Raw genomic sequence first — 9,543 nt, forward strand, 5'->3', positions numbered from 1 at the left:
GAGGCCGGCCTTGACGGCTGTGGTGGCTGTAACAGTAGCTGCTACAGCAGTGGCAAGAGATTGCAGAAAGGGTAGGCCTTCCCTGTGGGGCTTTTGGATTTTTCTGGACTTGGGCACTAGGTTGAGTTACTTTGGGAGACCCTGGGTGACTAAGCAAGTGTCTGTGAACAGCACCCAGAGGCCAGGACTGAGCCAGGGCAGAGTAGAGCCTTCACTGTTCCACTACAGGACAGATGAAGCCACTGTGGGAGAGCTGTCTTGCAGGCTCGGCCCTCAGGGGCATAGAGAGAGGCCAGTACTGGCATGCCTGATATGTAGGCAGCCACTTTGGGAGAGATCCAAGTGACATATGCTTTCCTGTGAAAGCCCCTGCTTAGCCAAGGGCCATGGTTTAGAAAAACTGAAGCATGTATATTAAGCAGGCTGAGGAGAGATTCAGGCTCCCAACCCTGTGGAGTTTGAGGGCAAAGTAGAGGCCTCCAGTCTCCATTTTATACAGCTGTATCAGCACTGTGATTAGCATCTCATACCCCAGAAGACCACCTGTTGCTGAGGCAATATTCAGCAAGATATATATATTTTTTCTCAACTTTTTCCCCCTAGATTTTTTTTCCTCTTTTTCATGTAAATATAATTTTTCATTGTTGACTCCTTTAATAATAAGAGCTTCATTTTTGGTAGGTTTTCTTCCCCTATTATTTGTTTTTTCCCCCCAATCTTATCCTGTAAGGTTTTTGTTTGTTTGGTTTGGTTAATAATATTTTTGTTTTTCTTCTCTATCAGTGGAGGTGGGGTCCTGTGTGGGCTCAGGCTGGCAACGAGCTGCAGAAATCAAGGGAACCACCCAACCCAGCACCACCCCCAGAGGTTGGGGTTTTTTAGGTGTGGGTCAAAGTACCCTACCATACACCTTTAGTATTCCTACCTCTCTCTTTCAGTGCCTCTCTTCTTTCTGTCAAACTTCCCTTTTACTCACTCCATTTCCTTTTTCTTCTTTTTTTAATCTTTGATCCCTTCTTATTATTCATTCTTCTCATCCTTTTAGGCCTATACCAAAAGGACATATCAACACCTTAGGTCAGAGGCAGAGTAACTTAAAGAGAAAGAGGAAGTGAAAGGAAAAATGAGCAAGGAAACAGACAAAAAGAAAATACTCATGAGGGGGCTAGTCATCATCTCTTAGGAAGCGCCAGGGAAAGTAGAGGATTCAACATTGCAGAGAGGCAGGGGTGACAACACACCTCCTGGAGCTGTCTTGAAAGGAGCCAGAAGTGAGACAAGGAATAAACCACCGTTCTCACGGCCAAATGTTTGGCAGCAGTGGGGCACCAGCATCTCCTGCAGGACAGCAGAGCATGTCCCCTGTACATGCATGCTGGCTCCAGCAGGGTCATAGATCTGTGTGGCCTTTTAAATGACTGAGTGAAGATGGAAATGGATTCAAATTAATACAGGACCTCTCTATCAAAGCAATAGAAGATTCTTTACATCACCTTACAGTTTGGGAAGGAGCAGAATAAGTGAAATACAGAAAATTGAAGAGAAGAAAACCTCATTTTGGAACTGTCTTTCTCCTTGTTTTACCTTTGCTCTGAATTTATAAATAAAGACCAAAGAAATAGAATATACATTTAGGAGCTTTATACCAAGAAATTTGCCTTGAAAGCTGCTATTCCATGGTGGGAAAAGTATAATAAGCTCTTGTCTGATTTTTTTTGTTTTTCAGACAAGATTTCTAATGTCCTTAGATTTTGAAGGATAAGACAAAACAAATACATATCTGCACATAATTTTTAGCAGTTGAGTGTGTAAGAATAATGAGATTCGTATTTTAAGGGCCTTGTCATGTGGATGTTTTACCACCGAACTTAGTTCCTCAGAGTATCTTTTATAGTAGGACTTTAATATTATTGATGTTATCACCTTGATGATATTACTTGCCCACACTTGAGCCCACCTGTCTTTCTAGCTGTGACCTTGTTATGGTTATGAGCAGTGCTTGGACTCACTGTGCAAATGTCCATGTATCACCTAATTAAGCAACACCATAGTGCCATAAATCAAGGGAAGTTGAATGAGGTGAGTGTAGACATAGCTCTTTCCCCTTCCCCTCCCCTTTTTAAATGTAACAAAGACTTTTTATGTTCCGCTTCCTCTTTCCCCCGGGAACATGTTAGTAGTATAGAGGGGACTAAAAAAGAATACCACACAGAGCCTGGCTTCTTTGTGTTTCATCTTAAGTTGTGCTGCTGGCTAGGTTACTTTAAGCACATGTTTAACAAGAAAACCTCAAGGAAAATCCAGCTGGCAGACTCAAGGAGTTCAGGAAACAGGACCACAAAGGTTATACTCTGGGATCCTAGACATGAGGTTGGATGTCTCACCTTATTGAAAAAGAGACACTGGACATAAATGGCACAGCATGGTTTTGTTCCTGCTTAGTTAAATTTCTCAACACCACTATCAGGTAAGTACCCTACTGCCACCTTTGAAAAACATGGAGAGCACCTACCCCAAGGAGAAGGTAGATTTGGAGTGAGCCATCGTTGACATTATTCCTCTGAGGCTTTTTTAACAATGGATCTCTATTAACTACAGGAGATTCCAAGCACCAACCCTCCCTGTTCTGCCATGATTCTGTGGACTATGGTGTCTCAAAGGGGGCATATGCTGGAATCCCAGGGAACTCATCTGGTTGGCATGGCTCTTCCCAAGGTCACGATGACATTAGCTAGCATAGTGAAAGTGAAGTGGGGAACCATCGCCATTGGAATGGCAGCTTCGTCTACGGCCATACCACCCTGAAAACACCCAATCTCATCTGGAATGGCAGCTTCCATTCTCAGAAAGGCTGCTCCTTTCAGGAAAGGGCACCTAAAGGGATTAGGGAAGAAGAGAAAGAAGACAAGGTAGAAAAGTTGCAGTTTGAAGAAGACGACTTTCCTTCTTTGAATCCAGAAGCTGGCAAACAGAATCAATCATGTAGACCTTTTGGGACCCCCTTCAGGAGTATGAGAAAACCCACCTAGTGCCAAACAACCATCCAAAATGCTAGTTATCAAAAAAGTTTCCAAAGAGGATCCTGTTGCTGCCTTCTCTGCTGCATTCACCTCACCAGGATCTTACCATGCAAATGGGAACAAATTATCCGTAGTTCCAAGTGCCTATAAGAACCTGTTTCCTGAGCCTGTACCACCTTCTTCTAAGCCCAGAAAATCTAACAGAATGGAAAACAAATCAGGATCCCTTTCCTCTAGCTGGAAGTGTGCTTTTACCAGTCCAATCTCTGTCACTAAACCAGTGCTACTGGCTGCTGGTGCAGCTCTGTGTTCTTCCAAAGAGTCCTTCCAACGCCACCCATCCAATTGAGATCAGCTCCTCTCGTCTGACCAAGTTGACCCACTGAACCACTGACAGGAAGAGTGAATTCCTGCAGACTCTGAAAGTTGGCCGGAATGGAGATTTCTCAGAGAACAGAGACTGTGATAAGCTGGAGGATTTAGAGGATGACAGCACAGCTGAACCAAAGAAAAATGGAAAGGAAGGCTATCATCAGAATGGTCTTGTTCTCCCCAAACTGGAAAAAGGGGAGGTTCTCTCATACTCTCTGGAAGCAGAACACACGTTTTTGAAAGCAATGGGATGGCAGAAATAGCCTGAAAATCATGAGACTTGCCTTCCCCTCAGAGTATGAGCTCAAAGAATTCCACATGAAACAGAGCAGCTGAGAAGAAATGGCTTTGGAAAGAATGGCTTCTTGCAAAGCCGTAGTTCCAGCCTGTTCTCCCCTTGGAGAAGCACTTGTAAAGCAGAGTTTGAGGCTTCAGACACAAAAACCAGTAGCAGTGAAACATTAGATGACAATGCCTAGAAATAGGTATACAAATGCTCACAGTAAAATCTGACCCAGTAAACTCTGTTTAGGGAGTATACAAAAGAAATTGTTCTTTTCCTTTATGTTGTTTAATACTTCATGCACAAGGGAAATAATTATACCCCAAAGAGAGCAACTGGCTTGTTTAGCTTTTGTGTTCTTTTCTATAATCTGCTTAATAGAGAAGTTTGTGTGGTGGGAAAGACTTTTAAAATACACACACACACGGAGTATATATGGGGCAGTGCACGGGTGGGAGCTGGCAGCATGAAGAGAACACTGGTCTGCAGCAACAGCTTCTACTACCAGCCCTTGGGACACTCACTCCTGTGGCTCAAGCAATCATTGTCAATGACAAAGTGACTGCTGAAGTTATAAATTGTATTAAATTAATGCTAGTAATTTGGATATTTTATTTTATTTTTGGCTACTTGGGTAACTTTAGCCCTCAACCAAGCATATGTGAGTTTTGTTTGTTATTTCTTTTTTCTTTTTCCTCTTGGGTACAGCTGTAAAAAAAAAAAATTGGATATAGGAAATGTATTATTCTTGCAGCCTTGATATTCAGAGTGAATTGTAAAATATAAATTTTGTGGAGAATTCTGGGAAGATAGCTGACTGGTAGCAATCCTTGGCAAAGACTTCTGAGCAGAGGAAGAAAAACTGAACAGAATTGGACTCTTATGAAGCCGAAGGTGGGGATGTAAGCCTAGAAAGAAATTTGACAAGCTATAACTCCAAGGAAGAACATTCAAGAAAACAAATTACAGGTACAAAGCCTATCAATTAGAGGATAGGAGACCCTTTCCCCAAGCAGGAGGCCTGCCACAGGCTAACTACAAATGAGCAGGGAACAAAAGACCTCTCATTTTACCTCTGGAGAGAAAGCTGCTAAACTCCAGGTCTCTTTCTCCAGGGGAGGTCCCACTTATGAACCTGTCCACCCCTCCAGGCATAAAATTGAACAGATATTGTCCCCCACAAGTCCAAACTCCCAGTTCACTCTTTTCCCCTCCCATGGTGGTCTGAAGTTCTGCCCCTTACAAAGCACAGTGTTTGGTCTTGTCCTGAGAGATCTGGGCATAGTGTGGACCACCAACCATCAGGACAGAATCTGTCTCAGTTGGAGGAGAAGCAGTCCCCTGGTTATGGCCCAGCCAGTGGTGGTGTTGACCCTCAGTTTGGGATGTGTCTGGTGGGACAGATTGCAGAACCCCTGGTTCTGACAGCACCCACAGCAGAAGAGTGGTTGCCCTGTATAGCTAAGGCAATTCTTAGTAATAAAAACAAAGCCAGAGACATCACCATCCCAGATTTTAGGCTGTAGTACAAAGCCATAGTGGTCACGACAACGTAGTACTGGCACAAAAATAGAAACATAGACATTTGGAATTGAATAGAAAACCAGGAAATGAAACTAACATCTTACAACCACCTAATCTTTGATAAACCAAACAAGAACATACCTTGGGGGAAAGACTCCCTATTCAATAAATGGTGCTGGGAGAACTGAATATCCACATGTAAAAGACTGAAACTGGACCCACACCTTTCTCCACTCACAAAAATTGATTCAACATGGATAAAGGACTTAAATTTAAGGCATGAAACAATAAAAATCCTCCAAGAAAGTATAGGGAAAACGCTGGAAGATACTGGCCTGGGGAAAGACTTCATAAAGAAGACTCCCATGGCAATTGCAACAAGAACAAAAATAAACAAATGGGACTTAATTAAACTGAAAAGCTTCTGTACAGCTAAGAAGACAACAACCAAAGCAAATAGACAACCTACACAACGGGAAAGGATATTTACATATTTTGAATCAGACAAAATCTTGGTAACTAGGATCTATAGAGAATTCAAATTAATCCACATGAAAAAAGCCAACAATCCCAATGGGCAAGAGACAGAAATAGAACCTTCTCTAAAGAAGACAGACAAATGGTGAACATAAGAAAAAATGTTCATCATCCCTAATTATTAGACAAATGCAAATCAAAACCACCCTGAGATACCATCTAACCCCAAAGAGAATGGCCCACATTACAAAATCTCAAAACTGCAGATGCTGGTGTGGATGTGGAGAGAAGGGAACGCTTTTATACTGCTGGTGGGACTGCAAACTAATACAACCTTTTTGGAAGCAAGTATGAAGAACCCTCAAAGAACTCAAGCTAGACCTCCCATTTGATCCTGCAATCCTATTACTGGGCATCTACCCAGAGGGAAAAGCATCCTTTTATCATAAGGACACTTGCACTAGACTGTTTATTGCAGCTCAATTTACAATCGCCAAAATGTGGAAACAGCCTGAATGCCCACCAACCCAGGAATGGATTAACAAGCTGTGCTATACATATACCATGGAATACTATTCAGCAATTAAAAATGGAAACTTTACAGCCTTTGTATTAACATGGATTCAAGTGGAACACATTATTCTTAGTAAAGCATCACAAGAATGGACAAACATGAATTCTATGTACTCAATTTTGATATGAGGACAATTAATGACAAGGGGAGGAGGTGAGCAGAGAGAGGAAAAAGGAGGGAGGAGTGGAGAAGGGATTAGCAGAGAGAGGGAAGGAGGGAGGGAGGTGAAGTCTTGGTGTGTGCCACACCTTTTGGGGGCAAGATACGATTGTAAGAGGGACTTTACCTAACAAATGCAATCAGTGAAACCTGGTTTCTTGTACCCTCGATGAATCCCCAACAATAAATCCAAAAAAAAAAAAAAAAAAACTGAAAGCTTTTCCACTCAGAACTTCCACAAGACAAGGGTGTCAAGGGTGTCCTCTATCATCATCACTATTCAACATAATGCAGGAAATTCTCGCCAATACAATCACGCAAGAGAAGGGGGGAAAAAGGCATCCAAATGGGAACAGAGGAGGTCAAACTCTCCCTCTTTACTGATGATATGATCTTATACTTATAAAATCCCAAGGACTCAACCACAAGATTCCTGGAAGTCATCAAAAAATACAGTAATATCTCAGGATATAAAAATCAATGTCCACAAGTCAGAAGCCTTTCCATATGCCAATAACAGCCAGGATGAGAAGATAATTAAGGATACAATCACCCTCACAGGAGCTTCAAAGAAAATGAAATACCTAGGAATATACCTAAAAAAAAGAGGTGAAGGACCTCTATAAAGAAAATTATGAAACCCTAAGAAAAGAAACTGCAAAAGTTTGGAAGAACATACCATGCTCACAGCTGGGAAGAATTAACATCGTTAAAATGTCTATACTTCCCAAAACAATCTGCAGATTCATTGCCATCCCTATTAAAATATCAACTTCAGATCTTTTCAAGACTTGAAAAAAAATAATTCTTCGTTTTGTATAGAACCAGAAAAACCCTGCATAGCAAAGGCAATTCTTAGCAATAAAAACAAAGCCGGGGGCATCAGCCTACCAGACTTCAGGCTGTACTACAAAGCCATAGTGATCAAAACAGCATGGTACTGGCACAAAAATAAAGACACAGACATCTGAAACCGAATAGAAAACCATGAGATGAAAATAACATCTTACGTGGGTGGGGCTGGCAGGTAATCGGACAGGCAGGAGGGCCCTGTCAGGAGTCGGGGTGGATGCAGGGAGCCCCACAGGGAGTGGAGGGAGGCTGTAGGCATGGAATCACGGGTTTGGGGGTCACTGGTGGTGGCTCCAGAAGGCCAACTGGGAGGGGAAGGGTCCGTGGGGGTGGCTAGGCAGAACCAGCCCTGCTAGGGAGCAGCAGCAACTCCAGATTCTGGGGCCAGGGCCAGGGCTTTTTGGACTTCAGTGAAACTACTTTGGGCTCAATCTTCCAGCAGTCCATGGAGTTTATGCTGATTGTTGCTGCTGCCAACACCACCTAGGCTGCCATCTCTTCCTCCTCCTGGGCTACCACCTCCTCCTCTTCCTCCTCCTTCTGTGCCAGACCTATCCCCTCCTGGCTGTCGCCTGCTCCTGGGCTTGGCCCATGGTGTTTTGTCCCCTCCTGGAGCCGCTCCTGCCCCCCGTCACCTCCTCATTCATCCTCATGCACCATAGATGGCACAGGCACCAGGATGTCCAAACCAGTGGTCTGCCAGGAAGCCAGACAAGCCAGGCAGCCTCAGGACCGCAGCTGAATGCACAGCTAGAAGGTCAGCTTTTGCAAGTAATTCGCAAGTATGGTCAATTACTACCCATGTTGTACAACAGATACCTTCTATTTTAGTTGCTAATAGAGGGCTATGCAACTCAAGAGAGTAACTTGTAAAGCATAAAGAAATACCAGATGCAAGTATAGTACACAAAAACACCTACTAACACGATATATGTACTGTGGGTCTTGTGCTGCCCATGCTTACAAGCAAGTGTATTACCCAGAGAATCTTCATCCTTGGGCCTTCTCATCATGTGCCCCTCTCTGATGTACCCTTTCCAGTGTGGATATATACAGGACACCTCTCTTCATATTGACCAAAAGATTTACAGAGAACTATGGAAGACAGGAATGTCTGAACACATGTCTCTGCAAACAGATGAAGATGAACACGGTATTGAAATGCATTTGCCTTATACAGCTAAAGCCATGGAAAGCCATAAGGATGGGTTTACCATTATTCCTGTACTGGTTGGAGCTCTGAGTGAGTCAAAAGAATAGGAATTTGGAAAACTCTTCAGTAAACATCTAGCAGATCCTAGTAATCTCCTTGTGGTTTCTTCTGATTTCTGCCATTTGGGTCATTAAAGTTACTATGATGAATCCCAGGGGGATATTTATAGATCCACTGAACATCTAGATAAAATTGGCATGAGTATTACAGAACAATTAGACCCTGTATCTTTCAGCAATTACTTGAAGAAATACCATAATACTATACGTAGAAGACATCCCATTGGGATGCTATTACAGAGCTCCAGAAGAATGGAATGAATATGAGCTTTTCCTTTCTGAATTATGCCCAGTCAAGCCAGTATAGTAACTGGCAAGACAGTGAGTTATGCAGCTGGAGTACTCATGGTCCACTGAAGCTCTGAATCTTCAGGGATGCTACCTGCACATTCTCATATTCTGTCCAGGGTCCCTGCCTAGCCTTTACCAAGATACTGGTCCTGGTTTGGGGAGATTTTAAAACATCAACCTAATAGAACTTTCTTCTTTTCTAATAGGTGTAGTCCTTCCTTAATTTCAACTCATTAAAAAATGTGTTATATTGGGTGGTGCCTGTGGCTCAGTGGGGAGGGCACTGGCCCCATATATCAAGGGTGGCAGGTTCAAACCCAGCCCTGGCCAAACTGCATCAAAAAAATAGCCAGGCCTTGTGACAGATGCCTTGTAGTCTCAGCTACTCGGGAGGCTGAGAGAAGAGAATCACCTAAGCCCAGGAGTTGGAGGTTGCCATGAGCTGCGATGCCACAGCACTCTACTGAGGGCAATAAAGTGAGACACTCTCTCTCTCTCTAAAAAAAAAAAAAAAAAAAAGTGTTATAGTTTACAGCGGTGGAAGGAAGGCTGGCATCAAAATATTTTTGTTGTTGTTCTTGCAGTTTGGCCAGGGCCGGGCCTGAACCCACCACCCTTGGTATATGGGGCCAGTGCCCCACTCACTGAGCCACAGGCACTGCCCTGGCATCAAAATATTTTGATCAGGCTCGGCATCTGTGGCTCAAGTGGCTAAGGTA

The 9,543-nt window shown here is 43.2% G+C and overlaps 2 pseudogenes; both read left to right on the top strand.

The window, feature by feature from the left end:
* Positions 1 to 1,972: 1,972 nt before the first annotated feature.
* Positions 1,973 to 3,936, top strand: LOC100959342 (annotated as a pseudogene).
* Positions 3,937 to 7,940: 4,004 nt separating this feature from the next.
* LOC111725997 lies at positions 7,941 to 8,890 on the top strand (annotated as a pseudogene).
* Positions 8,891 to 9,543: the final 653 nt, after the last annotated feature.

This window comes from Otolemur garnettii, unplaced genomic scaffold (genome assembly GCF_000181295.1).
Source record: "Otolemur garnettii isolate 467f Iridium unplaced genomic scaffold, OtoGar3 scaffold00051, whole genome shotgun sequence".
In the NCBI taxonomy this organism is placed as follows: Eukaryota; Metazoa; Chordata; class Mammalia; order Primates; family Galagidae; genus Otolemur; species Otolemur garnettii.